We start from the raw sequence: 14628 nt of genomic DNA, 5'->3' as shown, positions 1-14628 counted from the left end.
AACATCGGGTGAGTGGTACCGTTGGAAAGGGCGTGTTATACTGAAGAAAATTACGTATGAAGAGTGATCCTAAGACAAACAGTAATGTTGCAGTAAATTTTTATACCATGTACTATGCGTATAAATTCTCCCGTCCTTATTTTTCAAGACATGAGATTTAAATTTAGTACATGCATTTCTCTCGAAGTATTACTCAGGTAATTTTGAGATGTCTATGTTTGTTTCATCCTTCCTTTAATTTTTTCATTTCTGGTCTCGAAGGAGGGGGGCGGACCCCCGGACCCTCCCTTGGCTACGTGCCTGGCATGACCATAAATATTTTCTGGATCATGTCGTCTTTAATGATGAATCGACATTTCATCTAAGTGCCGATATGAACACTCATAATGTTCACATCTGTGGAATCATCCAATCCCCACGAGATGGTATTGTTACAATGCACTCCCATAAATTGAATGTATTTTGTGCCATATCCTGTCAGAAAGTTTATGGGCCATAGTCGCCTATCGACTCAATGTCTGCTGTGTTAAGATTAGTGCTCACATTGAGTTGCTCTTTCATATGATGTATTATTTATAATTGTACGTTAAATGTAATAAATACTACGAAACCTTAAGACCCCGATAATCATTTTAAAACACCCTGTATATTTCAAATTTATAAAGTGATATTACATCCTTTTCTTTTTTGAAAATTGTTTTTCATGAAGTGAGATATAGAAAAACGATTTTTTAAAAGAAGAAAGTTCTTTATAATAATAAAAAGTCCTTTTTCTAAAATTTTGCGTTCCGTGTGTGTGAGTTTTAGGTTACAGGACACCGGGAAAGTGAATGCTTCTTAATCCTTTAACGATTTCCACTTTTTGAGGTAAATTTTAAACTTTCACTAAAAAAGCTAATGCTACCTTACTAATTATCGTTTTTCTCAGGATAGATCATACTTTCCAACGGTACCAGTCGCTTGTCCGTATTATACACCAGAAATAGGAAAATTGAAAAGAAAAAAAAAAGATTTTTCAAAAACATTTTTTTTTTAATTTTTTGTGCCAATCAGGCCCGAGCCTGGATTCACGCAGGGATCTGAATTTTAGAAAAGGAATACGATGTTATGTACATAATACGTGTGCAGAATTTCATACTTGAAAATTGAGATCGGGAGAAAATTTTGAGTCTGAAGGTGACCGATTTTTTCGTATATATAGTATCTCTCTCTCTCTCTCTCTCTCTCTCTATATATATATATATATATATATATATATATATATATATATATATATATATATATAGATAGATAGATAGATAGATAGATAGATAGATAGATAGATAGATTTAAAAAATGTACTGCGTAATTCCTGTTTGTCCTATAGTCATAGTTCAAACGTCAGTTTCTTCAGTATAACAAGCACTTTCCAACGTTACGACTTACATGTCCGTATCATAGACCTGAACCGGAAACTTAGGGAAGAACCTGGAAGTTCTTTTTTTGAAAATTCCACCAAAACACTTTGCCCCTCTGGCCCAAGCCTGGGTTGATTTAGGGATCTGATGTTTTTCTGAAAATACGTTGTTATGTACGTAATGCGTGTGCAAAATTTCAATCTTGTATCTTGAAAACAAAGGGCGTAAAAAATTGTTGAAAATCTGAATTTAGGCTCTCTATATATACCGTATTCATACATATATATACGTATTATAAAAAATTACTACGTTATTACTATTTGGCTTAGAATCATGATTCAAACGTTATTTTCTTTAATATGACAAACCGTCTTCAACGGTACCACTCACATGTCCACATTATATACTTATCGGAAAAATTGGGGAAAACCGGATTTTTTTCTGAAAAAATCACCGCCTCTGAAGACTTGCGGGCCTCTGGCCTAGCCCCGATTCCACGTAGGGATCTCAAAAAAATTTGAGAAATAACAAAAAATACACAAAATTCGTACGCAAAGTTTATATCTGATATAATGAAAACTAAAACTAAAGGTGTGAAAATTTTTTGATATTTGCCTTAAAACAGAGAAAAAAGTCATACTCTTCTGTCCCTACCTGGCACCGCCAAGTTTACCATCAGGATCTAAAACACATCTGGGGTGTTCTTTGGTTTATCCTTGACTTGACCAACAAAAAATCCGACTTAAATATCTGTTATAGAACGTAAATAACCGGTCAAAGACAATGATACGCCATGGTAAGAAAACTTACCAAAAATCCTAAAATAGTTAAAGAGATGATGGAATGATAATGTGGGAGAAAATCGGGGAACCTCAAGAACAAAGATGTTTTCAGGGGTTGGCTCGGGAGGATATTCACTATCGGAGCAAGGAAATTCAACCCATTGTTTGAATTTTCTCAAACAAGGTTACCAAAATTGGGAGTTTCTTGGAATTTTCTCAGACTAGGTTACCAGTATTGGAGAGTTCATTTGAATTTTCTCAGACTGGGTTACCAGTATTGGGGAGTTCGTTTGAATTTTCTCAGACTGGGTTAATTATTGAGGAGCTCGTTTGAATTTTCTCAGACTGGGTTAACAATATTGGGGAGTTCGTTTGCATTTTCTCAGACTGGGTTACCAGTATTGAAGAGTTCTTTTGAATTTTCTGAGACTGGGTTACCAATATTGGGACTTCCTTTGAATTTTCTGAGACTGGATTACCAGTATTGGGGAGTTTATTTGAATTTTCTCAGACTGGATTACCAATATTTTTGTCATATTACTTTTACCCCAAGTTTATTGAGATTCCCTTCAGAATGAATCTCCTGAAGTCATCAGAAGTTGAGAAAACCCACGAACAAGATGTTGTCTTCCAGAAATTCACATGACTTGGGATCAAACCAACGATCCGTGGTACCATAGGTGAGCGTCTACCACTGAGCCACTGCATTTTCTAAACAATAAATGGAATTCAATTAACTCCTTTTTCACTTTCCAATAAATTCTCTGTGTACACTTAATCCTCTAAAAAAAGGCAGAAAATTACAGTTTTCTTTTTATTGTTTCGTTTTTATTGGATGCCCTTTAAATCCAAATTCAGCTCCGCGACGTACAGAAGGGGGAGCTGTATATAAAAACGATCAAAAATGACTGATATAGGAGAGCGCTTCAGTAATAATAAAAAGCGACTAACTAATGTAACATTATTAATTTTTCTTATTTCAACCAGCGAAGCGGGTAATTGAATCTACTTTCTTATACACAATTTCTTAGATTGAGTTGAGTTGATTTTGAGATTAACGTCCCTTTCAGCAGCGAGGCTATATGAGATAGCTCCTACTGATTCACGTGGAATACGAACCACATGAGCTCCGCCGGGAATCGAACCCGGGGCTCTCACACCAAAGGTCGCTAACCGCTTAGCCACGAAAGAGCTCCACGTAATTTCTTAGGACATACTTGTAATATAAGAAAGAGACCAGTATAATCTAAGAATTGACTTGTGCAAGAATTGAAGACCTGAATTGCAAAACATTCCAAGTCCATGTGACAATTACGCTCACACATTCAATTAATTGTTTTTATATCCAAATTAAAACATATTTATATAGAAATTCAACTTGTTTTAAAAGTCAAGGAAAATTTTATTTTGTTTCATTTAGCAGCCAAGCAACCTCTTTCATTTGTCCCAGGTAAAGAAGTTTCTCTGCTTTTCAGAAAGAAAAAAAAACATAAGACGGTAACCGCACTAATAGACCACCCACCGTTCTACCTCGCCAGTCGATGGTATTGTTACTCCAGCCATACTGTCGCACTACCTAAGTACCTCGATATCGCAAATATCACGTCACAGACACACAGGAACCAAAATTTTTTATCTACAATCTTCGCAAGTGCTTATGAAACTCTTTAACATCACGTACGAGCCCAGAACAGACGCTAGAAACCCAAGCCAAATTATCAACCGATTTTTGGGAAATGGTGTCACGAACTTAAAGCGGCGAATCAGAATCCGAAATTCAAAATTCACAAAGAGAAGAATGAAGCGTCTATTTTTTTTTTAAAAAATAAGGAAAGCTGGGAGAACGCCTACACGGAAGAGAGGTTACTCTAAGTCGACACTTCATCGTGAAAACATCACCAACACGCGATTCATAAGCGTACGTCAACTCATATGTACATATATATATATATATATATATTTAAGTGTTTAAATTTCAGAAAAATGGCTAGCTAGACACCCGTTAGCAGCCAGTTACTTAAATCACGCGTTATCCACAGCAACTTCGTCGTTACAAGATTATTTATACAAATATTTAAAACATCGACAGATAATTCTTATCATCTTACGGTAACGCTACATAAATGGTGATGTTGAAGTGAGTCTGTGATTCTATATACGTTGATTTCCCGCATAAAGTGCAAAGACAGGAAAAGTAGTGCGATGTATGGCGGATATATATATAAACTGTGCGAGTGAAATTTAAGTGCAGATGGATTTGATAAGTGACGCATCGTTGCATTTCAACAACATGGAGATGAAGGACGGAGACACGGGTTCGATCCCCAATACTCGAGACAGATGCCTTGCCACAGGAAGACCCAGACGCTTCAGACAAACGAGGACCTCTTCTCCGGGAGTTGAATCCAGAGGACAGCGGGGTCTGAGAAGGGACATTAGGAAGCATTGTGACGGTCAGTTAAGTACAGTGCAGTTTTCTTCTGAAGTGTGGAAATATAAGCGGAAGGACTTATTAAGGTAGGACAAAGTATTCTGCTATTTTCTTTATTGAAGAAGGACTATGGCCAATATTTCCGTGATTCGTGATCTCCATACTCACCTTTTCCTAGAAACTTCGGGACATTGTTTATTCATACGGAACTGTCCGTAAACATTTAGAGCATTTTTTTTCTTTCTTTTTAAAAGAAGTAAACAAATAGCCTAATGCCTTGGTTGCATTTCCAAAATTAATTCACTGATATAGGAACTGTTAATTTCATTCTTGAATAAGTACCATAAAATTTTTGATTATTTTACTAGTGAAATTTGTATACATTGATTTGATCTTCAATCATGCAGTTATTTGTAATCGTAATGTGTCAATATTTAGATCCTTGAAGCCGTCATTATAATCATTTATATGCAATCCAGTATTTATTTATATCAAGTATGGATTATTTCTCTTTTAAACATAAATCGCGTTTAAGATGTGTGAATGTAATGTAATTTCTGTTTTGAGTAAACTATGATTTAGCGTCAAAGTCTAGTTTTTCAAATTTTAACATTTGTATAGGTTGTGTTAGGGAAATATGTGTCAGAGCGGTAAACAGGCTTAATATGATTTTATTGTAACTTGTCAATTTTTATTATACTCATTCTTAAAAGAAACAATCAATATAAAGGTTCCAAAGACGTGCTATGTTGAGTAAGTTTCAGACAAATAAGTGTAAACACTCTTATCCCGTAATATCGTTAGAGTCTCGTAAATAAGGTAAACAAATTTAAGATACTCGAGTAAATCCCTTCGGAGGTACCTATCTGAGCAACGAACGCAGATAGGGTCCATAGCTATGGAGAAACGTTTATTTGCAAAAGAAGGAATCACTGAGAAAATCAGAAAGCGTCGACAATGTAATTATTTTGATCAATTGGCCAAATTATAATAATAGTAGTACTATATATATATATATATATTTCTGTGTAGTGCATTTGGATATGAAATATTTGTGTAGTTAGTGTTGTGTAACGATTTTTATTGTGAATGGTATTATTTTCCAACTGATATAATATGTATACAAAGCTATGTTTGGTTTATGCAAATTTTTTAATATTGAAAATTCAGTAGAGTTCATTAGAAACAGTGCACTAAATTTTCTCAAAAGCATACTATCGCTTCTAAACTATTTCTCCAGTAAGTCTTGCAAGCAACATAAACCATTAATTCTTTCATTCCGCAATCCGATTCTTAAACTTATTTCCATTTCTTTTATTAATAAAAAGAGGAGTAACTGTGGGCAAATTACTTAATAGTCGTTTATGCCTAGGGGAAAACAATAAATCATTTTGTTAATTAATATTCAGTTTAATAGAAATTTTTGCTTGTATAACTACGTCATGGTAATTATAAAGTTTAGAATATTGTCAGTTTAGTTGAGTAGAAATAAATTCTTGCTAAATTTTACAGTCAAGATTAAATAATTTGAATATTACGTTGTACAGTGAAGAATGTGTTAAGAGAAATCATATTATTTGGTCAAAACAGTCAAAAGTCTGATTCATTTTTAGTAAAGTCAATTAATTCATTTTTTTGTAAATCCAAATTAACTTTCTTGTTGATTTTTGTAGATATCACCTTATTTCTCGTTAAATTTATTAAAAGTCTATTTGACGTTAGAACCAAAGCATTTATGTGGTTATTATTTCAAAGATATGCCTATTTCTTTAACCGGTATTAGCATACCTAGAAGAACTGAAAAAGTTGAAATACGGTTACATTGACCATCAGAAATTTTTATCTAAATTAACTCATTTTTTTTAAACTTTAAATTAAACTTTCCTTGTTTGTTGCTTTTTAACTATTTTTGCTATCTCCACACACTTCGGTGACAGAGTGATAGTCAGTGTAGCCAACTGAACAAGCCATTAGCGAAAAATCTTTCTTTCAGCTTTGCAGCTTGTGAGATTTTTGCTCCGCATATTTAAATCACTTCATTATTAACTACGCACCTGTTTTCCTAGCGCCTTGGAGACACCGTTATGGGGAAAACAGGATCGATTAGACATTAGGTCATCTTTCGTTATATATATATCATTTTTTTTATTCCAAACCATCTTAGCAAAACTGTATTTTTACCTTGGAGAACTGAAGTTCGAGCCCCGTGGAGTCAACTTCAATTCTCCAAACTCTCATTCATTTTTTTATTTGTGTAATAGGCAGATGAGTTGTCGCTCATCAATACCATTCACTTTTCAAGTACAAGGTCAGGTATTCATTTCTCTGATGCATATTAGGCTCATCCGTGAGTGCCTTAATTATTCATTCTAGTTCAGATTAAATATGCAAATTAGAGATAAGGAATCGAATTCCGAAAACAATACGTTTCATATTCTTCGTCGCCCAAATACGTAAGATCTGCTTATTCATAATATCACGCAGTAATTCTATTTGGCAGCCCGAGCAGAAATTTTCCTTTAATTATTAGTTATTTTCAATCGTTGCAAAACTTAGCGCCCGAGACAATAGCATTATCATTACCAAACTTGGCTTCCAATACCGGAACCCCCAGTGTTACAAGAAATGGCTTCCCGAACAGGAACCCGAATGCGTAGTTAATCTTATTTGAAGGACCAACATGCATAGTTAATTTTATTTCAGGACCGAAAAGCGTAGTAAGCGTTAAAAAAAAAAAAAAAAAAAAAAAAAAAAAGGAGGAAATCTTGTTTGGAGAAGCATACATAGTAAATTTCGAACAGCGAACGGAAACAGTAATCAAGTCTATTCCACAATAGTAAACTTAAGAATGGGAAGCGTGATAGGAAATTAGGTAACTTTGTATTCAAAGAATCATTATTTCGAGATTACCCGTAGGGAACGATTAAGCGTTCTACTCCCCCTCGCAACCAATTTTATTTCATTTCAGCACATGCGTAAAAAAAAAAAAAATAATAATAATGATAATAGTAATAATAATAATTGTTCTTGCCTCATGTTTATTTGTTGATTTATGTGATTGGAAGAGAAAAGATACACCATTTTGTTTGTTTAAAAAAAAAAAAAAGAGAAGAAAAGAAGGAAAGAAGAAAACAAAAAGGTAATGCACCAGGTAAGCGACTAATATAAGTGAACATGCAAATTTTTGGCATATTGATGCATAAATTTAGCTAAGTTTGTTTCTAGTGAATAACATTAGTATTAACATAATTATATATTCATATATAGATATAGGTTTAGAATAGGTCAGATTTAATACTTTTATTTACACATGCATTTTATTACTTACATATTATTGTGTTTTAGACATGTTATCTGTTAATAAATACACTATTTGTATATGCACATGAATATACATGTAAACAAAAAAAAAAAAAAAAAGAATGAACTAAGTTGTTGTGGAAAACGTGTGGTGATAAAGTAGCTTGGCATGCTACATTGATGAAATAGTAATATTTTTGCGTATTAAGGTGAACTTAGAGTACGAAATTTAGAGTGATTGACAGCATAGGTCAGATAATTAGAATTAATTTTAGACAAATTTTAATAAGAATCATTCTGACAATCCAGTTATTTAAGTCTACTTGCAGATGCCACAGTTGAGGCCATCTACCTTAAGGCAACGACCAAGAAACAGGATGTCTGCAATGGAAGAAGCACAACGTTGTCGCACGTGTGGACGTGACCTATGGGAACAGGATTTGGATTCCACGGATGAGGCTCGAAATTGTCCCGAATGTGGTGACCAGAGGAATACAAGTCCAGTTATGGAAAATGATGTCACTCAAGGAAGTAGAGACAACATTCAACAGCATCACAGGCCGAACAGCACTAATGGCGATTTTCAGGAATCTCTTCTATCAGCGTTACATGAGTTCATGAGACAACAAAAAGAAGAAAACAAGAAAAACGAAGAATTTAGAGAAGAACAGAGGAAGAAAAACGAAGAATTTAGAGAAGAACAGAGGAAGAATATAGAAGAACAGAGGAAGAATATAGAAGAACAGAACAAGAAAAACGAAGAATTTAGAGAAGAACAGAAGAAGAATAGAGAAGAACAAGATAGAAAACTTGACAAGCTCATGGAAAAACAAGACCATTTGGCAGAAGACCTCTCGAGGAAACTACAGGAGCAAGCCAGGAGGATGGACGAACACGAGAAGTCAAACAAGGAAGCGCTGGAAGACTTCAAGCGCACCATCTCCCAAAGTCTGGAGGAACAGAGAGAGCGGCAGCACAGGCAGTTGCAGGAGACAGAAGAACGTCTCACGGCACAAGCTGGCCAAATGGAAGAGAGGATGGTCAGGCAAATGGAGGAAAGGCAGGGACAGGTCCTAGAAGATATGCAGCGCATGCGGGTGGACTTGGAGACGCAGACCCAAGCACAAAGGATAGAGCTGCAGACAAGGATGGAGAATATTGAACATTCCATGACTGTACGACAAGAGGAGCTAATAGAGAGCCTCACTAATCAGAGCACCAGGATTGAGGAACTCCGGCAAATCCAAGATGTCGAACGGGAGAAAGCAGGAGCTATTCAGCAGACGGTGGACCAACTGACAGCATCCCTAACGGAGAAGATGTCCGAGTTGGTAGAAAGGAGAGTTGGGGAAGCAGTAAGAAACATACCTCAACCCGCCTTCTCAGGAATGGAACCACCTCGAAGGACTCCGACGCCTCCGGTTTCAAATCCAATTTTAGAAGACCTCAGTCAAGGGAATCAGGAGAGTGGAAGATCTGTGGACTCTCACGCTAGCTGCAGAAGTTTTCTTCGAGCTCCTAAAATAGATGAATTGCCATCGTTTGACCCGGATACGGATGTGGGACTGCCATCAACCTTCCTTGAGCGGTTGTTGGATGACTGCAGGCTATACGGAATAGCGCAGGAAGAACTTCTCCACATAATTCCACGTATCCTACGTGGAGCAGCAAAAATGTGGATAGACAATCACATCCAACAGTTCAGAACTTTTGAAGACTTCCGTCGTGCCTTTCTGAGGAATTTCCAAAGTGAAGCCATTATTCAGCGAAAGCTCACTCGCCTCAGAAACACACGCTATAGGGCTGATTCACGTAAGTCCCTGCGTGAATTCTTTTGGGAGCAAGTCAAGGCGTTCCGGGAACTAAGTCCTTCTATGTCAGAAGCGGAAGTTCTCTCAAACGTGAAGAACATGTTACCGTTACGTATCCAAAGGCAGCTCATCGGAGTTCAGCTGGAGGACACGGAGCAACTGTCAATGATCCTCTGGGACAGCGAGGAGCTGGACAGGATAGAGAGTTTCCAGAGAGACCGAAATGCCCAAAGGAATAACAGTGGTACGACAGGCCAACGGAGAGTACAGAATGTGCGTACGCAGTCAACGGAGGAAACCGTATATAGGGACCCCAGAAATAGGAGACAACGGCACCATCCTTATCGAAGAGAGGACAATCGATTGCGCAACACTCACCAACCATCACAGAGGACTGATGAAGACAGTTCAGGCAGTGAGAGAAGTACAGGAGCACCGACAAGAGGTCACGCGCAGCACCGTTTCCGCCGCAATCAAAGAAACAGAGGAGACGGGCCAAGAACTGAAGAGAGACAAGTCCGACAAGTGACCACGCATCGAGGGAACAGCTCGGAGCGAAGAGGTCACACCAGAGAAAACAATCGTGGGTCACGAGGGAGAGGTAGCAGTACCCCAGACAGCATCAATGCTACCAACCCACTGGTCCTGCAGGCAGAGCAGCAGCAGGAAAACTAAAAACTGACTTCAACGGTCCAGGTTCGAGTCGAGGTTACGTGACAGCTTGCTGGAAAACAGACTAAGATACACAATGGCATGAAAACTAATGGAAGCACAGAAATAGAATGATTGTAGGCAAGAAGTAAAGAAAAATCGCAAGAAGATACTGCAAGAAAAGTATAAGTCAAGAATAAAGTACTAGCGCGAAGAAAGAAAACTTAGCAGGAAACTGATGAAAGAATTATAAGAGAATTTTGTTTATGGCATAGCTCAGTTGAATGTACTGCATCTCTTATCCAAGCGGCTAACCCTAGAAGATAAATACAAATAATAAGAAGATGAACTATATGGATGCATAATGCCCAGAAATGAATTTGTTTACCAGCATTTGTTTTAACTTTATTTCAGATATCGGATGTGAGGCAATCAAAATTACAGAGGAAGATTGGAAAAAGATGTTCACCAATGTGCGCAACCCAGCATTGAAACCGGCCCAGGAGATGTAATTTTTGTTATGCACGAAGAAGTGCCTGTATACGGAGCAATCGGTAGAGATGGATTCCCGATTTGAGCTCTCTGAAGTGGAGTTTTGCGTTTAGAGCAGAGACTCAACGCACCCCTTCGCCTTGGTGATGATACCTGCGAAAACGCGCCGAGCCAAAGAATAGTGAGCTACGAGCTGCGAGCAGATGACAATTCCACCAAGATGTTTGCAAGTTCCCACAATTGGATGTTCGCGACATGGAACTTTGCCTTTATCATTTTACTCTCCTTATATTTTCAAGTTATGTTACTGAAGAAAAATCATGGCCGAAGAATAAAAGCAAAAGTGCGAGCAGTGGCTTTGCCCTCGCACATGGAGGAATTGAAGCTCCATGCCACCCTCTGTACCAATGCTCTCTTTCCCGATGATACAAGACGCTGAAGATTATTTAATATTGTTGTTTTGTTGTTTTGTTACCTCGGGCAGCCAGCACTTTGGAAGTAATATGAGAAGTCGTATTCCGCGCATAGAAAATAAAGAAGAACTCCAAGAGACAATTAAGAATAAGGTCATATTATTTAAAACATGCCTCATAAGCTTGTGTCCAGCAGCTTGAACTGACCACCAACTCAATACCTGAGACCTCTCATCTAGATTGAGATTATCTCTCTCAGCTTGCACGAAATTTTACCATTAGGGTTCGGATTTTTGGTGAATTTATAAATTTTCTTCTTCAACATAGATTAGGGTTAGGATTTTCATGTATTTGTACTTTTTGTCAGAATTTGAACTTTTATGTTTATCAAATGTTACTTCTCCTTAGATGCAGCCGTGCTTCACTCTGTTGCAGCACTTGCTACATCTTGGGAGGGGGGTATTGTGACAATTACGCTCACACATTCAATTAATTGTTTTTATATCCAAATTAAAACATATTTATATAGAAATTCAACTTGTTTTAAAAGTCAAGGAAAATTTTATTTTGTTTCATTTAGCAGCCAAGCAACCTCTTTCATTTGTCCCAGGTAAAGAAGTTTCTCTGCTTTTCAGAAAGAAAAAAAAAACATAAGACGGTAACCGCACTAATAGACCACCCACCGTTCTACCTCGCCAGTCGATGGTATTGTTACTCCAGCCATACTGTCGCACTACCTAAGTACCTCGATATCGCAAATATCACGTCACAGACACACAGGAACCAAAATTTTTTATCTACAATCTTCGCAAGTGCTTATGAAACTCTTTAACATCACGTACGAGCCCAGAACAGACGCTAGAAACCCAAGCCAAATTATCAACCGATTTTTGGGAAATGGTGTCACGAACTTAAAGCGGCGAATCAGAATCCGAAATTCAAAATTCACAAAGAGAAGAATGAAGCGTCTATTTTTTTTTTAAAAAATAAGGAAAGCTGGGAGAACGCCTACACGGAAGAGAGGTTACTCTAAGTCGACACTTCATCGTGAAAACATCACCAACACGCGATTCATAAGCGTACGTCAACTCATATGTACATATATATATATATATATATATATATATTTAAGTGTTTAAATTTCAGAAAAATGGCTAGCTAGACACCCGTTAGCAGCCAGTTACTTAAATCACGCGTTATCCACAGCAACTTCGTCGTTACAAGATTATTTATACAAATATTTAAAACATCGACAGATAATTCTTATCATCTTACGGTAACGCTACATAAATGGTGATGTTGAAGTGAGTCTGTGATTCTATATACGTTGATTTCCCGCATAAAGTGCAAAGACAGGAAAAGTAGTGCGATGTATGGCGGATATATATATAAACTGTGCGAGTGAAATTTAAGTGCAGATGGATTTGATAAGTGACGCATCGTTGCATTTCAACAACATGGAGATGAAGGACGGAGACACGGGTTCGATCCCCAATACTCGAGACAGATGCCTTGCCACAGGAAGACCCAGACGCTTCAGACAAACGAGGACCTCTTCTCCGGGAGTTGAATCCAGAGGACAGCGGGGTCTGAGAAGGGACATTAGGAAGCATTGTGACGGTCAGTTAAGTACAGTGCAGTTTTCTTCTGAAGTGTGGAAATATAAGCGGAAGGACTTATTAAGGTAGGACAAAGTATTCTGCTATTTTCTTTATTGAAGAAGGACTATGGCCAATATTTCCGTGATTCGTGATTTCCATACTCACCTTTTCCTAGAAACTTCGGGACATTGTTTATTCATACGGAACTGTCCGTAAACATTTAGAGCATTTTTTTTCTTTCTTTTTAAAAGAAGTAAACAAATAGCCTAATGCCTTGGTTGCATTTCCAAAATTAATTCACTGATATAGGAACTGTTAATTTCATTCTTGAATAAGTACCATAAAATTTTTGATTATTTTACTAGTGAAATTTGTATACATTGATTTGATCTTCAATCATGCAGTTATTTGTAATCGTAATGTGTCAATATTTAGATCCTTGAAGCCGTCATTATAATCATTTATATGCAATCCAGTATTTATTTATATCAAGTATGGATTATTTCTCTTTTAAACATAAATCGCGTTTAAGATGTGTGAATGTAATGTAATTTCTGTTTTGAGTAAACTATGATTTAGCGTCAAAGTCTAGTTTTTCAAATTTTAACATTTGTATAGGTTGTGTTAGGGAAATATGTGTCAGAGCGGTAAACAGGCTTAATATGATTTTATTGTAACTTGTCAATTTTTATTATACTCATTCTTAAAAGAAACAATCAATATAAAGGTTCCAAAGACGTGCTATGTTGAGTAAGTTTCAGACAAATAAGTGTAAACACTCTTATCCCGTAATATCGTTAGAGTCTCGTAAATAAGGTAAACAAATTTAAGATACTCGAGTAAATCCCTTCGGAGGTACCTATCTGAGCAACGAACGCAGATAGGGTCCATAGCTATGGAGAAACGTTTATTTGCAAAAGAAGGAATCACTGAGAAAATCAGAAAGCGTCGACAATGTAATTATTTTGATCAATTGGCCAAATTATAATAATAGTAGTACTATATATATATATATATTTCTGTGTAGTGCATTTGGATATGAAATATTTGTGTAGTTAGTGTTGTGTAACGATTTTTATTGTGAATGGTATTATTTTCCAACTGATATAATATGTATACAAAGCTATGTTTGGTTTATGCAAATTTTTTAATATTGAAAATTCAGTAGAGTTCATTAGAAACAGTGCACTAAATTTTCTCAAAAGCATACTATCGCTTCTAAACTATTTCTCCAGTAAGTCTTGCAAGCAACATAAACCATTAATTCTTTCATTCCGCAATCCGATTCTTAAACTTATTTCCATTTCTTTTATTAATAAAAAGAGGAGTAACTGTGGGCAAATTACTTAATAGTCGTTTATGCCTAGGGGAAAACAATAAATCATTTTGTTAATTAATATTCAGTTTAATAGAAATTTTTGCTTGTATAACTACGTCATGGTAATTATAAAGTTTAGAATATTGTCAGTTTAGTTGAGTAGAAATAAATTCTTGCTAAATTTTACAGTCAAGATTAAATAATTTGAATATTACGTTGTACAGTGAAGAATGTGTTAAGAGAAATCATATTATTTGGTCAAAACAGTCAAAAGTCTGATTCATTTTTAGTAAAGTCAATTAATTCATTTTTTTGTAAATCCAAATTAACTTTCTTGTTGATTTTTGTAGATATCACCTTATTTCTCGTTAAATTTATTAAAAGTCTATTTGACGTTAGAACCAAAGCATTTATGTGGTTATTATTTCAAAG

This window comes from Thermobia domestica, chromosome 1 (assembly GCF_964235325.1).
Source record: "Thermobia domestica chromosome 1, izTheDome1.hap1.1, whole genome shotgun sequence".
Lineage (NCBI taxonomy): Eukaryota > Metazoa > Arthropoda > Insecta > Zygentoma > Lepismatidae > Thermobia > Thermobia domestica.
This window is presented reverse-complemented; position numbering follows the sequence as displayed.